A 23,453-nucleotide genomic window follows, 5' to 3' on the forward strand; every position below is an offset into this window, starting at 1 on the left:
ATGTCAGCTCCGGCCAATCGCGGGCGGCGACACACAGCGGCCCCGCCTGGCGTGACCGAGACTCTCCATCACGGCCCGCACCATTGGTTCAATTCGAACTCTGCTCGTTCTGATTGGAGAGTGGCCTCGCAGGCTATTTTTAGCAGGGTATATAAGGCGCGGGCGGCGGCGCGCCGGAGGAGTCCGCGCTGTGAGGTGCGCGGCCGAGCGCTGTGCTGCGCCTGCGGCCGGGGCTGAGGGATCCGGGGCTGGGAGAGCCCGGGCGGGCCGCGTCGCCCGTCCCCAGTCCCAGTCCCCCTTCCCTGCTGCCCGGTCCCGCCACCCCGCGCCCGTCCGGGTCACCAAGCCGGGCCCCGTCGCCGCGCGAGTCCCGGTTCCGGCAGCGCACCCAGCGGGCGGCCGCCCCGTCCTGCTTCTCTCGGCCGTCAGGTCCCGGGGCCGCCCCGTTCCCCCGTCCCCCTCTGTGCCCGAGGCCGCCCCGTCCCCAGCTGTTCCCTTCTACGCCCGGGGCCGCCCGGTCCCCAACTGTCCCCTTCTACGTCCGGAGCCGCCCGGTCCCCAACTGTCCCCTTCTACGCGTGGGGCCGCCCCGTCCCCTACTGTCCCCTTCTACGCCGCTCTGTTCCCCTACATCCCCCGGTCCCCCTCTCTTCTCTAACCTTGGGGTTCCCCTCTCTGTCCCCCTCCATCCCTGAGCCCCTCTCTGTCCCCATCGATTCCTGCGTCCCTTCTCTCCCCTCTGTCCTCAGGTCCACCAGAGTGGGGGAGGGGAGCACGCAGGCTCCCCTTGGAATTGGGAGAAACGTGTTTATCTTGTAGAGGGCGATCTCAGCCCTCACCAAGGTTAACAGCTACGTTTTCCCATGAATGTGTAAACAATTTAAATTAGGTGGAAGCCGACATTTAGTGTGTGTGTGTTTTTCCATATAAATTATCTCCGAAAATATACCGTCATGTTGATTTTTAAGAAAAATGTCGAGAACGCTAACCAGAGCATTTTTAAATCCAAAATGGGAAACTGAATTGTAACTGTATTATAGTTTTTGTTTCAAAATAAGAGTTTAACGGACACTAAACATTTTGAAAGAATGGACTAGGAAAAAAAAAAAAAGGGTTTTGTATGTTTAATTTTAGAGAGTCCGGCAGAAGCCTGTGGCTTAAGACTAGGTGGGGACCTTAGTGAGTCTGGAGTGGAGAAGGCTGGTTTGTCTTGTACCTGTGGTATGTGGGCTGTGAAGATTGTGCAGAGTGCATTGACAGTGTTCTTGGCCAGTGTTCATCACATTTACCCCAGCAACCGACAGCCAGGACCAGCCCTCCTTGGGGACCTGTACCTTAACTGTTTCCAGGAATGCAAATGGCTTTGTTTTGAACCATCTACAGATTTACCCAAGTGCCCACTGACCGGGCCCCAGTAACTGGCAGCCAAGAGCGTTTGGGCAGCCGTTGTGTTGGGGGCAGGGTTCGCTCAGTAATTAGCGCTTGTGACCTTGGCCCCACTAGTTCCAAAGTAAGCAGGAGTGTGGAGCAAGTCCCCCGCTGAGGGCCAGGCACCCTGGATCAGGGGGAGCCGGAGATGAAGGGGAAGGCTCTGTGTGGGCCAGAGAGGCCAGGATGGCTGCCTCTGCAAGGTGTGTGGGCGTCCTGGTGAGCGGGTGTCCCAGCTTATCTTTGGGACAATTAATTATTAATTGTCAATGTTTTTTAATAAATCCACATTCGTATAAAATTTAAATTCATCCTTGTCTCTTAACATACCTTGTCCGGCAGTATGAAGATTATATCGTTTATTTTTACAAGAGGGAACCTGATTAGTCATAATGCAGATACAGTACAATAGGCATTGTCGTTTTCAAAAAAAAAAAAAAAAGATTTAAAAACATGGTACGTATGAACACTAAATTTCAAATAGAATAGATCCCATGGCATCGTGCTGCACTCATTAACCATTTAACACATATTAGTCACACCCTATGACTGGCCAGGTATTGGTACACAGAAATTTACAAAACAGGCACAGGTAGGCTGCCAGGAGAGTGCAGATGTTTGAAAACAAAAGTCCTTATTGCTAGTACCTTACATCCACAACTGGATGTAACCAGTTGGTGAAAAAATATTTTCTTTGATGTGACAAAGAATATATGCATTGCATATATTTTTTTTAAGAAGAGCAACAAAGAATCACAGAGGACCAGATTAATTCAGAAGGGGGAAGTATGGCAGGATATAAAAAGATGATGAACTTTACCCTCTAGTTATCCACCTGTGCGCATGTCCCTGGTCACGTTATTTAAATAGGAGATTAAAATGGCCGTTAGAATGAGTTTGGTGTAATCAGAAGAATTAATGGATTAAAATCCCTGCTTGGTAGCAAATAATAGTCATTCAATAAATTGAAGGCAATGTTTACTTGATCAACATTTAGCCATTTCTAAGTTTGCTCTTGATAATTATTTGATAATCCCTCGCCCCTTTTTTAACAGATGAGTGAATGCAGACAGAAAAATGAAATCAACTTTGCAGGCCACAAAGCAAATCAGAGACAGAGTTGGACCTCGAGTTGTCCAGTAACCCCCCAGGTGCTTCCTCCTCCTGCTCCTCGCTGAAGATCCTTGCTCTGTTTTCACTCTCGCAGTCTTGGAGAGAACATAGTCAGCTCCATTTCTTGGGCGTGACCCTCGTTCTCTGCTCACCTTGAGCCGCTCCAGTCTCTGCCACTGTCTTCAAAAGGTAAAGATTCTTCTGGGTGACAGTCGGTGGCTCCTTTACACATTCCTGGGGGCCATTTCACCCCCCTTGCACCCCGGTGTTACTTCCTCAGTCCCCGCTTACACGTCCCTGCTCTCCTCCACTGTCTTTCCCTTTCCTCCTAGGCCTCCGGGCTGCACTCATTTATTTCATACCAGGAAGCTCTCTTTGCTGCCTCTCAAAAATAAAAGTATACATTTGAAACCTAATTTTAAATGTAATTTAAAAATTAATGGGATGACATGTTGGTATTGAGTACATTTGATTTTCCTGCTCTAGGTCATTCAAGATGGACTCTTAGGGGAAGTCTTACAAATCTGTTCTGAGGATAATTCCAAATAATGCCCCCTAATTATACTGACAGAGAATGTTCCAACTTTGGGGCAAGAAGCCAGTTTTGTTGGTTTTTTTTTTGTTTTGGTTTTGGTGTCTGTCTGTACCAGTATATTGCCTATTCTGGAGCAAACTAACCTTTTATTTCATCTGTTTATTTTGGGTGTGCAAAATACAATTGTTAAGAAAGTATTTCTGTTTACATGATAGGTCCTATGTAAGTGTAAAATGTTCCTTTTTTATTAAGATGGAGTCTCCCTCTGTTGCCCAGGCTAGAGTGTAGTGGCACAATTTTGGCTCACTGCAAGCTCTGCCTCCTGGGTTCAAGTAATTCTCCTTCCTCAGCCTCCCAAGTAGCTGGGATTCCAGGAATGCACCACCACGCCCAGCTAATTTTTGTATTTTTAGTGGAGATGGGGTTTTACCATGTTGGCCATGCTGGTCTTGAACTCCTGACCTCAAGTGATCTGCTGCCTCGGCCTCTCAAAGTGCTGGGTTACAGTCATGAGCCACTGTACCTGGCCCCATGATGTTCATTTCTTAATTGTCTCATTTGCAGGTAGCTCTGTTTAAATAGTGAGTTGCCTTTTCTCTCTGTAGCATTTTTTAGGAGGTAGATGAATTTTTTACTTAAAAAAAAAAGGGTTACTACATAACGTGTAAGGTGTAGTGGATTCACTCTTTAACAATTTGTGCTGAGAATAATGAAGGAAAATGCCCTATTGATAGTTTTCAAAAGATGTTGAACTTTACTATCAACATATGCAAGATAATAAATACAAGGACAGGATACCTCTAGGGCATTGTTCGGGGAGAACTTCTATCTAAGACCTTAGTTTTAGTAGCCCTCTCTAAAAATATAATTGTAAAATGGGAGAGCTGTAAAGTTCACCTCACAATAGTGGCTCCAGAAGGAGCTCCCTGTGAAATATCCACAGGTACAAGCTATACCACGTGTGTGGTTAAGATATCCATTCTTTACAAGTTGGTCTGTGCATTCCACACACTTCCCATCAAAATCCCAGCAGGCTTTTTTGTTGAAGTTGTCCTGCTGATTTAAAAATGTATAGAAAATGCTGAAGAGAGCTATATCTAAACCAGTCCTGAAGGCTGAAGGTTTTATATTATGTGTTTCGAGACTTAAAGCAAAATTGAACATGATTGTGTGACACTGGCGTAGATACAGTTAAATCAATATAACAGAATATGGAGCTCAGAAATACCATCATTCTTACACACTTTAAAAAAAAAATTCAAAAAGGTACTAAAGCAATCCCTGTGTGGTTTACTGAGGTCTTGTATCTGTGGTTTGTTGTATTTCATTAAATCTTGGAAAGTTCTTGATCACTGCAACTTCAAATATGTCTTCTGTCCCATTCTGCTTCTCTTCTCTTTCTGGAACTCCAGTTGCACATGTGCTTAACAGTTGGATATATTGTGCCACAGATTTCAGATGCTCCATTTCATTTTTTCATTTTTTTTCCTGAATATGTTTCTTTTTTATAATTTCTATTGACCTGCCTTCAAATTCACTGATTGTTTCCTATGCTGAATCCTGTCTGCTGATGAGACCGTTGAAGGGATTCCTTAGATGCGATAGTATTTTGTTATATTGCTTATATTTCCATTTTATTCTTTCTCATAGTTTCTTTCTGCTGCAGTTCCCCATCTTTTTATTGTCTACATTTTCCCCACTAGATTATTTTAATCTTTTAATCATAGCCATTTTAAAGTCCTCGTTGATAGTTTCGGTATCTTGTTAATCTCTGGGCCGAATTTTATTGATTGTCTCTTAACAATGTGTTGTTTGCCTTGCTTTTTGTGTGGCTCTTAACATTTGATTAAATTGAACATATGTTGAGCAGAATAGTAGAGACTTACGTAAGTAGAAATTTCTCCTGAAAATGGGCACATCCCTTCTCTCTAGCTGTCTTTATAGGGTAGGAACTGGCAAACTTTTGTCTGTAAAGGGCCACATAAGTAAATACTTCAGGCTTTGTGGCCCACAGGGTCTCTGTTGTAACTTGTTGATTCTGCCAATGTAGCCCTAAGCTGGTCACAGACAACAAGTAAGTGAATAGCCATGGTTGTCTGCCGTTAAAACTTTATTTACAAAAACAAGTGACAAGCCAAATGTGGCTGGCTGATTATAATTTGCCAATCCCTGGTGTAGGGATCGGGTCCACCTGGTCAGTCAGTAGTTGAGCTAGGTTTTGGTTTTGTCATTGTAGTTCCTTTCCATGCGTGAGAGACTTGCTAAAACTCTCCAGCACTGGGCTGCTGCTGCCTTGCGATTAACATGGAGACTGGGGTGCCTGGGTGCCCCTCAGTGCTCCTGTTGCACACCTGCTTTGGCCATTGCTGCACACCTGTTGTGATGGAAGTGTGTGGGGAAGGAGATGGGTTCCTGGAGAGGGCAGGGTGGGTTTTCAGTTCTGATCTGAGGATGGCCCTGTGCCTTTGTGCTTTGGGGCTAGAGCTTTCTCAGTGTCCCTGCCTCCTCTCCTTCACCAAGCCAAACTGTCTGTATCTGTCCGAGGACAGGCGGTAGGTGGGAGGGAGTTTCCTGCCCCTCTCCTGGGAAGAGAAGACCCTTGCTTCTTGGCATGTAGGACCTGGGCCTGAGGGAGCATCCTGCTGTTCTGCACTGAGAGGCTTGTCTTCGTTAGAGGAGGGTTCTAGAGATGCAGGTGGGGGCTCTGGGGCCTACTGCCTTACCTGCTGATCTTCCCCGTGAGCACCTGGTAGAAGCCTGTGGAGAAGAACTTATAGGTGAGAATGGGATCCCATTTATTCCAAACTGTGGTCCAGCCCAGGCTTACCCATTAACAGATTATTAGAATGGAAGCTGCTTCCTCCTCCTACTTTTCCAAAGGCAAAACAATCTGTGGCACCATTTCCCTTCACATGTTTTGGGTGCCTGTGGCCTTGACTCTTTAATAGGCTAAAGAAAAATAAGATTTTGTAGAGTAGCTGAGTTTTTCTTGTTAATGAGGTGGAAGCAATGTTCTCTTGTGGCTTTTTTCCATACATCAGAAGTGGAGTTCCAGAGAAATCCAATGGGGAGAGGAAAGTCTTCAACAAATGATGCTGGGACACCTGGGAAAGAAGGAGGCATACAGACACGCAGAAAGGAAGGAAGGAAAGAGAGAGAAAAGAAAGAAGAAAACAGAAAAGAAAGGGGGAAAGAGGGAGGGAGAAAGGGAGGGAGGAAGGAAAGGAAGAAAGGAAGGGAAGGAGAAAGGAAGGGAGGGAGGGAAAGAGAGAGAGAAACTCAGCCCTACCCCCTCACATTATACATACAAGTAAGTAAAGACAGATGATAGAGTACATAAAAAAGCAGAACTACAAAAGTTTCAGAAAAGAAAAAAAGGGAGAAAATAATGACGGGGGGTTCTTGGGAAACACAAAGCAAAAATTTTTAAAAAGTGATTAATTAGATTTCATCAAATTTAAAACTTTATCAAAAGGCAACACTAAGAACATGAATAAATAAGTCACAGACTGAGAGAAAATTTCAAAAAACATCCATCTAGTATTGAACAAGTATCCAGAATATATAAATGACATATAGAAGTCAATAATAAACATATTTTGAAAAAATTCAAAATAAGCAAAGTATTTGAACAGACACGTCACAAAAAAAGATATGCAGATGACTCATAAGCACTTAAAACTGTTCAACATTTGTTGTCCTCAGGGACATGTGAAATAAAAGTCACTGGAGTGGCTAAAATTAAGAACTTCGACAATACCAAGTGTTGACAAGGACATGTCATGAGCCAGCAGAACTTTCCTCAACTGTTGGTCGGAGGGCAAAATGCCACCAGCTCTGGAAAAAAGTCTGGCTGTTTTTAATAAAACTAAACATTCACCTATCCTCTGACTCAGTTCTTCCATTTTCCAGGCATTTAACTAAAAGAATTAAAAGAATATGGCCATAAAGAGATTTGGTCAACCTCATTCATAGCAGTTTATCCGCAATAGTCAAAAACTGGAGCCTGTCCAGGAGTCAATGACCGGAAGATGTGGTGAATTGTACGATGTGTGGCTGCTCATCAACAGAAGAGCCTGCAGCAACACGAGTGTGTCTCAGACGCATTTGGCCTCACATGCAAGAATGCCTACTGCAAGATTCATTTTGATTACATTTTAGAAGATGCACAACTGATGTTTAGAGAAAAGAACCAGCATGTCAGTTGCCATGGTGAGCAGGGGTGGAGATTGACTTGAAAGGGCATGAGGGGGCTCTCTTGACCTGGTGGGCATGTTTAATGTCTGGATAAAGGTTTGGGTTACACAGGAGATTACATTTTTCCCAAACTGATTGGCTGATACTTAAGATTTGTGCATTTAACTTTCTGCAAATTTACCTCCCTCTTCCCCACCAAAAAGAAGAGAGCCATAGACAAATATTGAACTCACAGTAATAACATGCAAGCTGCAGTGTTCAGAGGGGAAGCATGCTAAGGCATACTGTATGCTTTGAAACTTCAAGAAATTGAGAGAGAGAGAGAAAAAGGGGAAGGAAGAGGAGGAGGAGGAGGGAGGGGCAGATGGCTTGAAGGATGGATCCGTGATTGATGCATGGGTGGATGGATTTATATGCCACAAAGCAAATATAGTAAAATGGTAATTTTCGAATCCCAGTGGAGGGTGTTTGGGTGTTCACTGATCCTTTAAACTTCTCTTTATATTTGAAAACGTTTCTGATAAAAAGTTGGGGGGAAATATGCTAGAGCAGGGAACATTAGGTGCCCTGCTGCAGTGCACCTTGGTTAATGAGATCTGGCTCCAAATTCTGAAACGTAATAGCCATGGGACTTGGGTAAGTTATCCAGCACATCTAAACCTCAGTTTCCTAGCCTATAAGATAGGCTAAAAATTATGCCTGCTGCCTGTACCTGCTCTCTAGGCACTCTACAGGCCCTTCTTTGGTACTAAGTTATTCCTCCTAACAGCATACCATGGAGGCCATTTCTATTGAACACCCTGCTGTACAGATGAGACTGAAGCTGAAAGGGAGATGAAGAGAGGAGCCAGGATTTGTCTGGGGTACCTTTGGTTCCAGGCTTGGCATTTTTGCTCACCATGCTCAGGGCCTCATAATTTCGACTGAACCATTTTGTTGAAACCTATGTTGATGTTGAGAGGAAGACTTAAAGCCAGGTTATTTTGGAGTTAACTTTAGAATCCCTGTCTTTGTAATTAATTATAGCTATAGCATGCAGATTTAAGGCATCTAATGAGTCAGAGTAGAAAGTTTGTACTTGAATAGAGTGTATTAGTCTCATGTGGCTGCTGTAACAAACACCACAAACTTAGTGGCTCAAAACAACTGAAATGAATTCTCTCAGAGTCTGGGGGCCAGAAATCTACACTGAGTCATGGGCAGGACCATGCTCTTTCTGGAGGCTCCAGAGGAGAATCGGTTCCTTGCCACTTTCAGCTTCTCGTGGCCGCATTACTGCAGTCTCTCCTCTGGTCATGTTGCTGCCTCCCCTTCTATAGGTGTCAAATGTATCTCTCACTTCCCTTATAAGAACACTTGTCATCGGACATAAGGCCACTTGGATAATGCAGGATACGCCCCTGTCAACCTGCTGAATTTAATTACATCTGCAAAGATCTGTTTTCCAAGTCAAGCCACGTCCACAGATTCCAGTGACTTAACATGGATATCTTCGGGGAGGCCATCTCTTTGTTCTGCCACACTCAGCAAAACCATATAAATTAACGTGTGTTCAATAGTGCTTAGCAGTAGAATAATGGATTAAATATTGCAAGATATTATAGGCAAGAGGTAAGAAGACTGTGGACAATCACAGTAAATCTTAAGCTGATATCATAAAGCCAGACTCAGTGGAAACAAGTGTGAAGACTACAGCATTTCCCAGTAACTTGATATGGATTATTTAATGTAATCCTCAGGATGGCCCCACCACCTCCATTGTAAGTAACGAGGAAACCGAGGCACAGGAAGTATTTATCTGGCTCAGCCACCCAGCCTTGTTAAGGAAAGGTCATAAGGAAAGGTGACACTCAGTGGGTGTTCCACATTGCAACCCTCTGAGATAAATGCCACCATAATCTCTGCTGTATAGACCTGGAAACTGAGGTGGGGGAGAGGAACTAACATGCCAGAGGTCACTGACTGTCAGGTCACTGACTGTCACTGACCGGCCGGTAGAGGAGGAGGGAGTCCAGGAGCTCACAGGGCAGCTCTGCAGCCTTGGACAGAGTAACGGGCAGGGATTTGAACCTGGGATTCTGAGCCCAGAGGCTGAGGCACAGCCACTGCTGTGTAATAGTAACCAAGAAAATTGAAAGAGAAGGTTGCAGACTTGTTTCCAAGGATTATCATTAGAACTTGGTACCAGGGAGATGAGGTAAGCCATGGTCCTGTCTCCAAGGAGGCCGCAGTGGGCTGCAAGTCCTGCAGAGGACACTTTAGTGCTTCACTGTGCTCTCGGGCCAGATGCCCTTGGCACTAGGAAGTGCTGTGGTACCCCTATGGGGATGGTCACTCATCTGAATGCCGCTGCTTCCTCCATGCCCTTCTAAGTTAGCCAGGAGTGTGTCTTCCCTTGTATTCACTGAGAGCCTGTGCACCTGTCCCTTGGACTTCCCCAGTGCCCTGAGCATCACCCCCCTTGCTGTCCTCCCTCACTTTCTGCAGCAACCACGTGGTGCTCTCATTGCGGATCCTGAGGATTCTGCACTGGTCTCCCTGGGCGCTATGGATCCTGCAGTCTTGGTGGATTGCTCTGCCTTCCTCCTAGGTCTGTGAGCTTCTAAGGGAAGGGATTGACTTCCATCTCCACATCCCATTGCCACTATGGGACGTGCAGAAGTGGACAGAGTTGATAGCTTGAGTCGGAAATGCAACTCATTTAACTTCCTGCAGAACGGTGCTTGGGAGGTAAACTCCCTGAGTTTTTGCCTGTCTATAGGGGTACTGTTGTCTTTTATGTCTTGTATTACAGCTGTTTGTGAATATTTCTCTTCCCTCCTAGACTCAGTTGCTAGGAAATAGTAATTGAGTCTTCAGCATCTTTCTTCCCTTTGCAAATGTCAGCAAGCACTCACCTTAAGAGTTTTAAAAAGTACTAGTGTTATCTATTAGTCTATAAAGCAGCCTTTAGAAATTAAGATTCAGAACTGTTAGACTTTATGGGCAAAAAGAAAAGGGAAGATTGCCAAAGATTGGTGATTGATACATTTGGTATAAATCTAAAACCCGTCATTGAGTATTAAGTTGTTAAAAAAAAAAAAAAAGTAGGGAACATGAAAAAAATTACAGCTGGGTTAAAAGAATTGAAGCTGACAATTGCAAGTAAGATTACAGTTTACCCCTGTAAATTAAATAAGTTATGGTTATATTTGCTTCTGAATACTTTTAATCTTACTTTGGTCAACTGTATTCTAAATAAAATGAGCTACCAGTAATGCCTTCTAAAAACTTAGCAATCACTAAAAATTTTCCAAGGACATTTCACAAGGACGGGAAACTGGTAGATGGTCTTCAGGTTTGAAGCACCTGCAAGTATGTAATACACTATTTAAATAAACAAATGAACCCTACTCATATTTCCATGGTGTGTCTACCTTCTTGCAGTTCTGGCTTTAGTTATTGCTTTATGTCCTTGTCTCTTCTGTCAGCCTGAACACAAGAGGGTACGTATTCCTTCTTAAAACCAGTGTTTAGTATAATGTCTGGACTCTCCCAGCTATTCAATAAATACTTAACTGAGTGAGTGAATCCTTGAATGACGATATGCATGAATACAGAATTTATCCATGAGTTAAAAATGGAACTTCAAAGTATTGTCTAATTATTGTCGGTTGTGACACAATTTTTTTAATCCATTAATGATTTTGCTTCATTTTCATTCTCTTTTGTTCCCATACAAAAATTTAAATAAACATTGACTCTTTTATCCTTCATAAGTCACAGCTGATTTAATTTCACATTCTAAATGTCTGTACTTAGGAAACTCAGCATGTGTGATGTGGTCCTGAGTAAATACATATCCATGGGATAAATTATATGCCAACTCAGAAATGTCAGATATTTTGTATTTCATTGCATGTGAAGAAGTTGAAGGAAAATCTACTGGACTGTTGAACAGAGGCCTCTAGACTACAAATAACCAGTCAAAGCTTGCTTAGCTCATGTGTCAAGGTTGACCCTAGGTGCCCCACTTTTTGTGGATTTCATTTTCATATTTTCTAGATTTATTTCTTCGTTTTTCTGGAATATATCCTGTAGCAACTTCCTGAGGAATGTGTGGAAGGTCGCCTTTCTGAGTCTTTGACTCTCAGTTTTTTTTTAATCTTCTCATACGCTTGATTAATAATTTCACTGAATATAGAAATTTTGGTATAAATTTCTCTTGGGCCTTTGAAGATAATTCCACTGTGATCAGATTCAGTTTTGTGTTTCACTTGGCTTTCTGGTTAGTTTTTCTCATTTCTGGTTCTTTTATGCTGGTGATACCTGGGTGTCTATGGTTTCCTAGGCTTTGTCCTGACTGATCTCTTCATGGTAGGAATTCTATCCAGGACTCTGTAAAGGGCAAATCATTTAGAGTATGTGTGCAGGTAGCTGGCCACAGGCTGCAAATTTAACCAATGAAAGATATTGTCTCCAACATTTTCTCTAGTTTCTTTGGGGGAGAGTGTTTTTGGGAGGAGTGTTTTGCTGGAACATAAATGCCTGAGCATCATGAGTGATGGGTAGAAAATGGGAAAGAGGGTGAGGTTTTGACAGGTACAATTGCCCCACAGATAGAATTTCAATTGCCCTTCTGTCTTCAGCCCTTTCCACCTCCTATACTCCAGTCTGTGTGCTGATCTGAGCACAGAAATTTCTGGGCTTCCTGGGTGGACTGAGGCCTACCTCTTCTGAAAGCCACTTACGGTGTCCCCCAGGCTGCAGACTTCTTGGCCTGCTAACCTTGTGTAACCCTCTGCCACCCACCTTCTGTTTTCTAGAACCTTGTTGAATTCTTGTATATGGTAGTGACTCCCTATTCAATTCCTGTTATATGGTTCTTCTTGTAATGCTATATTTTTATTTCAGTGGGATCTGGAGAGAATGGGGACACAATTATAGTCCTGGTTCTTTAACTTAAACCAGAGGCCCTGAATGTCATCAACAACTAAGTTCAAGAACTCCAAAATGATCTAATTAAACTTGTGTTCATGGTTATGCTTTTATCTTAGCATATAAAATAGATATATATATATTTTATTTCCATTTTAATGTACTGAGTTTTACAAAGCCTGATAAGCCTAAGACATTTAAACACAGAGGGATGAGAGAAAGAGTGAGAGAAAGAAAGGATGAAATGAGAAGGCAAAGTTCTAACCTTTCTTAGTATTTCAAGAGGAACCCTAAATGAGAATCCTTTCACCAGAGGACCCACATAGAGATTCTGACAAATTTGTACAGGGCCCCAATTTCTGTGGTGCTTTTCTTGAAAACTGAAATCCCCTCCTGAATAAAAGAGATATCCCACTTAGATCAATTCAGAAGATCTCATCTTCTTCCATGCAACTTTCTCATTTCCATCAGCACACCCAGATGAGTCAGAAATCTCTATCTGTCATCTGGTAGCACTTTTCGGCCAGTCAATACTTTGCTCTTCTTCTACAAAGACTTCAATGTGTTTAAAGAAATGCATATTTTGTTTTGAGCACTTACTATGCATTGGCCATTGTCTGTGTCTTCCGGAAGCAGCAGTGATCAAAACAAAGTCCCTCCTCACACACAGTTCATGTTCTGGTGGAGGGAAAAATAAGGAACAGGTAAGCACATAATGTCTCAGGTGAGGACAAATGCTATGAAGGGGATGGGATGGAAAGTGGTGGGTAAGGGGACTTAGCAAATACGATGGTTATGGAGGGCCTCCCTGATAAGGTGACATTTGTCTAGAAAGAAGAATTAATATCCAGTTTTCTCAGCACCATTTATTGAAGAGACTCTCCTTTCCCCAATGAGTGTTCTTGACAGTTTTGTAAAATCTAAGTTAGCTATAGATACTTGGATTAATTTCTAGATTCTCTGTTTTCTTCCATTGGTCTGTGTGTCTTTTTTCATGCCAGTATCATGCTGATTTGATTACTGTAACTTTGTAGTCTATTTTGAAGTCTGGTAGTGTGATACCTCGAGCTTTGTGTTCTTTTGTTCATTTGTTTGTTTTAGTTCCTCAAGATGGTTTTGGTTATATGGCATCTTTCATGGTTCCATACAGATTTTAGAATTTTTTTCCTACTTCGGTGAAGAAGGTCATTGGTATTTTTTGATAGGGAGCACATTGAATCTGATTGCTTGAGTAATATGGGCATTTTAACAATATTAATTCTTCTCATCCACGAGCATAAGATGTCTTTCCATTTGTTTGTATTCTCTTCAATTTCTTTCAGCAGTGTTTTATAAATCTCCTTGTAGAGGTCTTTTACCTCCTTGGTTAAATTTATTCATAGGTATTTTTTTTGGTAGCTATTGCAAATGATACTGCCTTTTTAATTTCTTTTTCAGCTAGTCTATTTTTCCTATATAGAAATACTGCAGATTTTTGTGTATTAATTTTGTATCCTGCAACATTATTTAATTTGTCAGTTCTAACAGTTTTATTTTTGTGACATCTTTAGGTTTTTCTCTGTGTAAGATTATATCGTCTGCAGACAGAAACGATTTTAACTTTCCTCTTTCCAATTTGAATTTGCTTTATTAATTTCTCTTGCCTGATTGATCTGGCTAGGACTTCCAGGACTATGGTCAATAAGAGTGTGAGAGTGGGTATCCTTGTCATTTCCCAGCTCTTAGAGGAAAAGCTTTCATCTCTTTCTTGTTCAGTGTGATATTAGCTGTGGGTCTGACATATATGGTTTTTGTTATGTTGAGGTACTGTCCTTCAATTAATTTATTGAGAGTTTTTATCATGAAGAGGTGTTGGAGAATGAAACTATATCCCCACCTCTCACCCTGTACAAAAATCAGCTCAAAGTGAATCAAAGACCTAAATGTAAGACCCAAACCTATAAAACTAATAGAAGAAAACAGAGGAAATGCTTCAAGACATTGTTCTAGGGAAAGATCTTATAAATTTTTATGATTGTAAGATTTTTATGAATCTCAAAAGCATTGACAACAAAAGCAAAAATAAACAACTGGGATTACATCAAACCACAAAGCTTCCACACAGCAAAGAAAACAATCAGCAGAGTGAAAAAACAACCTAAAGAAAATGGGAAAACAATTGCAAACTATTCATCTGCTAGGGGCGTAATATCCAGCATATACAAGGAACTCAACAGCAAAAGAGTAAACAATCCAGTTAAAAAATGAGCAAATGACCTGAACAGACATTTCTCAAAGGAAAACACATATATGAACAAGAAATATATTTAAAAAATGCTCATCACTAATAATCAGGAAAAGGCGAATCAAAACCACAGTGACATACCATCTCACCCTGGTTAGGATGGCTATTATCAAAAAGACAAAAATCACAAATACTGGCTAGGATGCAGAGAAAAGGGAACTCTAGTACACTACTGATGAGAATGTAAACTAGTACAGCCACTGTGGAGAACAGTATGAAGGTTCCTCAGAAACACAAATAGAAATATGACCCAATACTGGGCATTTATCTAAAGGAAAGAAAATCAGCATGTCTAAGAGACACCTGAATCTTCCATGTTTGTTGTAGCAGTATTCATAACAGCCAAGATATGGAATCAACTGAGGTATCTGACAACAGATGAGTGGATAAAGAAAATGTAGTACATATGCACAAAGGAATATTATGCAACCATAAAAAAGAATTAAATCCTGTCATTCATGGCAGCATGGATGGAACTAGAGGACATTATGTTAAGTGAAATAAGCCAGAAACAGAAAGTTAAACACCGCATAGTCTCCTTCATATGTGGAAGCTAAATAAAAGTTGGTCTCATTGAAGTAAGAAGAAAAGAGAATGTTAGAAGCTGAGAAGGGAGGGGGAGGGGAAGGACAAGGAAGGGTTTGTTAAAAGATATGAAATTACAGCTAGATAAGTTTTAGTGTTCTGTCCTAGATGACTATAGTTAATCACATATGATATAGTTATTGTTATATAATAACTATACATAGTTAACTATATAAGTACACATTAGTTTCAAATAGCTAGAAGGAGGATTTGAAACTATACAGCTATATATTCTAAAGTTTCAAATAGCTAGGAGGAGGACAGTGAATATTCTCAACACAAATACATGATAAAAGTCTGAGATGATGGCTATGCGAATTATCCTGATACGCTCACCTTACATCATATGTATGAAAACATCACTGTGTGCCCCACAAATATATGCAATTATTAGGTGTCAATCAGATTTTATTTATTTATTCTTTTGAGATGGAGTCTTACTCTGTTGCCCAGGCTGGAGTGCAGTGGCGCAATCTCGGCTCACTGCAAGCTCCGCCTCCCGGGTTCATGCCATTCTCCTGCCTCAACCTCCCGAATAGTTGGGACTACAGGCGCCCGCCACCACACCCAACTAATTTTTTTGTATTTTTAGTAGAAAATGGGGTTTCACCATGTTAGCCAGGATGGTCTCGATCTCCTGACCTCGTGATCCACCCGCCTCGGCCTCCCAAAGTGCTGGGATTACAGGCATGAGACACGGCGCCCGGCCCGATCAGATTTTTTTTTTTAGTTAAAAATGAAAAGTGAAAAGTGAAGCCATGGCTGAAAGTGAGGTGTAGTGTTATCTGCCAGGAAGCGTGTGGAGGATGTAGTTATCAACATGATAAACAGTTTCTTTTTTAGTCTTAATTTTAAAAGATATTTAGAGATTTTATAACCATTGAGGTATTTCTTTATGTACACATCGCAATTTTTTTATTGGGTAACATTTGTTTGTAGGTAACCTCAAATATAAACTGCAGGAGGTCATGAGGACCTATGTAGAACTTCTTGGAAGAAATAAGTTTTCTAAAACACAGCATTCGTGCGTGCATGGGAAGGGCCTTCTATTCCAGTGCTTTGAAAGAGTACTTGACTCTGATGGAGGAGAGCGGGTCAGCCACTGCTCAGAGCAGTTTCTACCACTTCAAAAGCCCCTTCAGCTCTCGTATACTTTACAATCCTACAGCCACTACAACATCCCCGTTTTACAGTTTTGTTGATCAGATAAAGAGCCTAGAACACCCCAAGTCCTGTTGGAAGCTCTCCTAGAAACAGAATTCCAGAGAGGCCAGTACCTCCTCCCAGAACTTCCCCCAGGGTTTGCCTCTGTGGCGCCAAAGCTCTGGTGCTTGGACCAAACACAAGCTAGGCTGGTGCAGGTTTTGTGGAAGTGTATGCTCGGGTCTTTTCTGATTCACTCGTGATCCTCCCTTGTCTCATTGTGACTGGACACAAACACGGAAACCCTCACAGTTTGGAGTCCAGTGGGTCTCACAAAAGCCCAGAACACCCTGATGTCCACATGGTCATTTCCAAATCTCAAAGCGACATTTGAGTTGCAAAGTTGAAGCTGATGGGGAATCATGTGTCTCCTTCCCACCTCCAGGATCCCTTGACATGTTTGAAGGGCTCTGGAGGAAAGATGGCCTGAGATGAGAGTTGCAGGCATCATGGCCCAGAAATATAATTGACAGTAAAGGGCTTGAGGAGTTTTCGCTATTCCCTATTGACTGTTATAGAACTTGGAAGCTCGCCTATGGGGCCTGGGATCCATCACCTCTCATAACAGGCATTAAACTGATGTCATTATTCAGTGTCATTCAGTGCCATCAAAACAGGACCTGCTTTTGAAGACCAGCCCGGCCTTGAGCCTGATCTTTGCCATTTGACCAGCCGCCCAAGGGCAGACATGCTTCCCAACTCTTGAATTTCTTCTAAGGACACGCTGACCTGACAGGATTGGTTTAGGATTAAGTGAGATGATGTATGGTCAGATCATAATAGAAGCTCTACTAAATACAAATGCTGCTTTTTTGCTGCTTTCTTACAGCATGGTGACAAATTCTCCTCTGGAAGATCCTGCAGATGTGAAACTGGGTGGAGGTGTCACCCGCTGACAGCGGTGGGTTTTTCTTCCCTTGGGTGGCATAAGGGTGAAGAGCTGGGGTGAGTACTTGGAGGACGGGCACTTGGTTTGGTTCTGTTTTCTGTATTTCTATCTCTACTGGATTATTGATCCACCGGGTCACATATTGTCCTTGAGATGCCCACAAGCCCCAGGGATCTACCAAAATGTCCCTCTCAACAGCAGTGACTTCCTGGTCTTGGGTTGGGGTCAGTTAGCAGGATCGTGTCCCCGAAGTTCCACTCAATGCCTCCTTCTGACTCGGCACTTGTTCTTCCCACCTGGTCTCAAACATAGGCTATCTTCACAGACTTCTGTGCTTGGTTTCCCCCTCCCCTAGAACACGTCTTGGTTGGGAGTGGAGACACACACTCACACAGACCCACAACAGACACAACACACAATCACACAAAGACACACACACTGACACACACAGAGACAAACATATACATGTTTACACAGATACACAGACACAACACACACAAACTTACACAGACACACACAGAAACATACACTAACACACAGAGAGGCATACGTACGCATGTTCATATACATGGACACAACACACAACAGACACAACACATACAACATACACAGACTTACACAGAGAGACACAGACACGCTGACACAGAGGCACACATGTACATGTTCACACACATAGACACAACACACACAACAGACACAACACACACAAACTTACCCACACAGAGACACACTAACACATACACATAGTGGCACACATACACATGTTCACATATATACATAGACACACACACATTGACACAGAGACACACAGACACACACACACTAACATACAGAGTCACAGACACAGACACAGGCACAAACACAAGCACACTTGTTCACACCCAAGAGGGCCTCGTGGCTACTGTGGCCACTGGTTCATGAGACGCTGGAGTTTTTCAGCTGGATGAAGGCAAATTACATCCTGAGTGAGTTATCAGGTTGGTACAAAAGTAACTGCGGTTTTTGCCATTACTTTTAACGCAAAAACCTGAAATACTTTTGCGCCAACCTGATAGCTTTAGACTTATTTTCAAATAAAGTATTGTTGTCATTAACAGATTAATAAAAACATGCCAGGTCTTAAGTTTTAACGATTAACTTTCAGGACTGAGTAGACAGTAAACATTTGGCTAGAATTTCCTGTCCTCAGATACCGTGCGATTGAAAGAAAATCCGCTTGGTGATGTGCTATTTATAACACTATTTTAAAAGGTTATCTTGTTCAAATGCAGCGTGTGCTTAGGAGTTAAATCCCAGAACTGCCTGACCAAGGGAGAAAAAAAAGGTGCTTTAAAGTAGCATGTTGTCATAGTACCGTGAAAATGTTAAGGTGTGACTGGCCCTATATGAAATAAGCACATTCCCACAATGACTCCAGCCTCCGTGGTGAGAAATCCCGAGTCACTGTCATGAGTCGAGAAGCCCTCCCGAGATGGCAGGGCAGATAGCTGCTTTCTCAGTGCTTTCAGGTAAAATCTTACATGACAGAGCACAAGAAAACATGTTACTCCAAAAAGCAAATTGACGGAACCTGTCATTTCACAAAACTAAAATTATACAAGACTCTTCATGTCTCAAGGGAAATAATGGAGAAGAAATGTCAGGCGCTGTGGTTTTTCTGAATAGATTTGAGCACATATGCACCACAAGCCATTTTTTAGGAAAGTCAGATTTTCACACATTTACAGAAATAATTTGCTTCAGATCTGCAACGGAGGCTTGAAGCCACATGTGTTTTCTGAACTGCCAATCCAGGATAATGTCTGGAGTATCTCTTTTTTTTTTTTAATACCTAAATTAGATCTATGCAGAGTGTGGAAACAGCAGATAACTAGCAATACAGAGTTAGTAGAGGAAAAAAAAGGGAACTTTCTTGAAGCGTCTCCCCTCCCCCCAGACAAAGTAAAATGACTGTATTGTGCTGTTATCGACAGAGTTGCACGCAGCAAATGCTCGAATCATTTCAGAGATAATGAGACATTATGTTTCTTAGTTCACTATTTAAAAATATAAAACCAACAATTACAGATGGAAACTATTCATTCTGAGATTTATGGAGGGAAAAGCAGGAAAAAAAAAAGGCCATGTCTTTCTAATGGCTGCAGATAACTGAGCCACAGAAAGGGAGCTGGTGTTTACAGAGAGAAGCCGGCGGGCAAGGAAGATGTGCCGTGGGTTTGGGCCTGGTTCTGACCCAGTCTAGCCTCAGGGAGGCCTCTTGGCTTCTGTGCGTAGAGGTCACAGCCATCACCTCCCTGGGTCTCTGATCTTTTGTGGTCTTGCAGTAGTTTCCAGCAGTGGGAGACCCCCTTACAAAATAAATGGTACGTCAGGCAGAGACTTATCTCACCAGGGAAGCCCATGATTTGCAAGAAATGTCACACGTCTCACTGCGGAGACAGGAAAGCTTTTCTGTTTGAATCATTTAAGTCTGGGTGGGTGTACTAGCGAACATCTACTCATAGAATTTAAAGAATCTTTTTCTATTTATTTTCAGCAGTTTTCAGCAGCAGAGGCATTGTTCTGGAGTAGCCCGTGAACTGTAAACAGAGTCTCAGTATTCACCAGGCAGATTGCCTTCGGTGTATACCGAAAAATTTCAGTGTTTTAAGCACTTGTCCTGAGATACGTTTTTTAGATTATCAGTTTGCACTGTGTAGATGTCAAGGCTTAATGGAAAAACTTCAGCCCAGCCCTGGTCATAATGAACAAAATTTCTGAAGTTAATAAAATCTTTAAAATTTATAATGTGTTTAAAAAATCCATTTTTAGTTAATAGCAATACTACTACTATTCAGTGTTATAAAAGGTTCTACAGTCAGATTCAAACACTAGAATCTATGTCCTTCAAAAACATTAAACATGTATTTACTTTCATTGAAAAATACTCATTTGATTTTATTATATTTGTGAAAACATATTTTGCAGTATTTAAATATTGACGTATTAACTGAGAAATTATCTCCTGGTTCCTCGAAAACATTAATTAAAATCTCAAAGGCTTTATCTCTCTTTTACATGTTTCTCTGAAGAAAATGTATTATTTAGAAAACAAACAGTGTTGCCATGTGATAGGTTTTTTTTCAAATGAGACAACACAACGGAATAAAATATATGATCTGTAGCTGCTGAGGCTGAGTCAGTTCCTGTTTCAATAACAAGAGTGTCATCTGCTAAACTCTAACCAGCACAGTTTGTCATTGTGGATGTGGCTTTATTTGTACATGTTGCCAGAAAGTTCTTAGGGAAAATACACTCATAGTTTTCATACCAAAAAAGAAACTTTCGGTGAGCAGTTCTGGCTATGGCTGTGGCCTCGTTGATTATTTATGCTGTAACCGATGCTTCTCCAGTGGCAGGGTAATGCTTGCCTGGCTACATAAAATAATGCCTCAGTTTTCTCTGGGGAATTCATAATTTGCTCATGTCACCCCAAAGCTCTCACACGCTTGTGCAGTGGTTTTCCAAAGCATGAGCAGTGCGCCCCAATGGCATGGCAGAGAGAACACCCAAGCCGAGAATCAGAAGACCGGCAGTGTTGTCGGGCTTTGCTAAGTGACTTTTGGATCTTGGACTTCTGTTTTCACATCTACAGAATTATGCCATTGAATAATAACATGTTCTCTATGCTTTCTTCTAGCGAAAAACTCTCTTAATTCTTGTTGTAGGATTATGAAATTGAGTTGGCAGTCTTCACTTGGTCAGAGCCTGATGTTTCCTGAATTTAGAACTTGGTTCCCCTGAGACCCACTGGACTAATTTAAAATGATTCATCCGTGTGAGTCATTGCCCTGCTGCTTTCAGGACAAGATGTCTATCTATTGTCTTGTTGCTACCATTTTTTACAAATAGCTCCAGCTCAGCAGCTGCAGACTCCAGACCCTGCACCTGGTAACAGCGGCCGGAAGACATCAGCTGGCTCTCTGCAGACACACCTGGAGGGAGAGCTTGGGAGGAAGGGGGCTGGGGCCTCCGGTCTGACCACCTCTGAAACACCATCCCACGCTGTCTCTGAGGTGTGTGTGGTTTGGGTCAGATTCTCAGTAGAACCAGAGGCATTTCAGGGATCTTCCGGGTCCTGAAGGAAGCCACTGGGCGAATAATTGGGTGTCACATTCCCTTTAGAGCCAGAAGGAAACAACATCCTATCAGAAGGAAGGGGAATTTCCTGCCGTGAAAAGGAATCTTAGAGCAAAACCAAGTCATGGTTTTGCCCTAATTTTAAAATCCTGTTGCTTATATGGAAGCATATGGGTCCCAACAATTTCTCTTTGAAAATCCTCATAATGAATGACATTATGGCCATGTTTCTCCCTCAAGTGTATCTTAAAAATGCATCTAGAGTCTTAACGATAAAGGCATCATTCAGTTGTAATAATTAACATCTTATTTGCATTCAGTACAATTCTAAGTTCTATATAAGTGTCTAATCTGGTGATGGGCGTCATATGATTGCTAAGTAAATATTTGCCGTTGGTTATAAAGAATGAATAAGATGGGCACGGCCCTGTTTTCCTGTTGTCGTAGCCCAGGGTTGCCTTCTCTATAAACTATGTGTGACTGCAGCTGAATCAGTGAAGCCATCGCCACCGGCCTCATGCATCACGGTCCTGTGGACCTGTGAGTAGTTCCAACACTCCCGCCTGGTCACCTTGCTTTACTTGAAACTCAATTACATAAACCTGTTGAAGATAATCCTGCTATGTGACCACTGACAGCTTTCCAAATGCCCTGTTTGCTGCTCAAGCTGATGTTCCCAAGGAGAGAGTTGCAAGTATTGGAGGAAGCACCTGCCTCAGGGAATGAGCCTGCACTCTGCTTCTCCACAACCACGGGTCAGTCCCAATGCGAGGATGCCGGAGAGGACCCAAGCTGACGTCGGGGTTTCCATCAGTTCAGAATGACTTGATCCTTCCTACCAATTAGGGTCTTCATCCTTCCCTACCAATTAGAACCAATTAGGGTCTCTGGGTCCCATGAAGACCGCAAGAAATGCAGCGTCTACTCCTGAATTGCTTGGTTTCATGAAGTGTCTGTGGCTAGATATCAACTAGGGTTGGCCATTTCCTGCTTCAGTTCAAATCAGACCGATAATTGAGTTTCGCAGTTGTCTCCAGCTGCTCCTCCTTTCCAGGCCCCCTTTCTGCCAGTCTGCTCTGTGTTTCAGGAGAATAATCCTCCTTCCATAGATTGATCGATGCCTGCACACTGCTTTCACTTCCCATTTTAAGATCTCATCCCTCCAGGCAGCATCCCTTGGTTCGGAATCTTGGTTGTGAATTGCCAAACCTCAAGCCCCCTCCAGGCTCACTTAGCTCTGCCTCCCTATAGCATCCCATAGCTCCAGCCATATCGGTCTGCATCCGAGCCCTCAGCGTGGTCAAGAGCTGTAAACGCACTTCTGTCCTTCTGGCTTGTTTGTTATGTGGACTGACTGTCCTGCTGGCTGCCTTTGCTGAGGGTGCTCCCTTCCACAGAGCTCAGGCCACCAGGGAGAGCCACTTCCGTCCACCCGTCCCTGAGGGGATGCATCTCTGTCCCTTCTACTTGCCTCCTGCACTCCGTGGCTGTGCTCTTGAAGAGTTACCCTGCGATCTGCATTTTCGGCTGCACCACCCTCCGCAGTTAAGAGTGTCTAAGGTGACTGTTTCCCTACCGCACAGAACACTCGAGATCCGTGATGTGACAGAAAGAGCTTTCCAGCTGTGTGGCCTTGGGCCGTCCTACTCTCTGGGCCTCAGTTTCCTCATTGGTAGCATGGAGCACTGAAAGCTCCCAACGGGAGCTGTGAGGGTGAATGGAGGATTCATACCAGAGCATGGTGGGATGCCCCTGCAGAGCGGATGCTCAGGAAACCCTCCCGCCAGCTTCTGGGGATCACGGGAGGCGCTGGCTCCTTAGTTCTCTATGGAAGGACGGTTCTGCACCAGATATTATTATTAGAGTCTCATATTTGGAATTCTGGACTTGTGTGCTCAACAGGGGCCTCAAGTCCCCAGTGTCGCTCAATAGTGACAAATCCAAATAAAAGATCCTGGCAAGTGATTAGCTGCCTTTCCTGCTGCTGTGCTCATAAACCCTGTTGCTATTTTTGGGCCGGCATTGTTCAACCTGGATTTAGTTCTCCTTTGCTGTCTATTTCGGCGCTGACCTGCTCTGAAAGGGCAGGCTCCAAGCCGGGTGTCACGCCCAATGGCTTGTCCACAGTCTTTGTCCAAATGGACTCCGTGAGGATATCACTAGCGGAAAAGTAAAAGATGAGA

The 23,453-nt window shown here is 42.9% G+C and overlaps 1 long non-coding RNA gene across 4 annotated transcripts; it reads left to right on the forward strand.

Annotated features, from left to right (window-relative positions):
* The first annotated feature begins 178 nt into the window (after window positions 1–178).
* LOC107130746 (uncharacterized) lies at window positions 179–23,236 on the forward strand. 4 transcript variants are annotated; one of them, XR_010577793.2, is made up of 5 exons: window positions 179–1,631; window positions 2,484–2,730; window positions 6,989–7,288; window positions 17,092–17,207; window positions 20,859–23,236. It is a non-coding gene; the product is annotated as an uncharacterized lncRNA (long non-coding RNA). The 4 variants fall into 4 exon arrangements; XR_012417381.1 differs by having other exon boundaries at window positions 179–429; XR_012417382.1 differs by lacking the exon at window positions 6,989–7,288 and having other exon boundaries at window positions 179–429; window positions 20,859–21,568.
* The last annotated feature ends 217 nt before the right edge of the window (window positions 23,237–23,453 follow it).

This window comes from Macaca fascicularis, chromosome 9, assembly GCF_037993035.2.
Source record: "Macaca fascicularis isolate 582-1 chromosome 9, T2T-MFA8v1.1".
Taxonomy (NCBI): domain Eukaryota; kingdom Metazoa; phylum Chordata; class Mammalia; order Primates; family Cercopithecidae; genus Macaca; species Macaca fascicularis.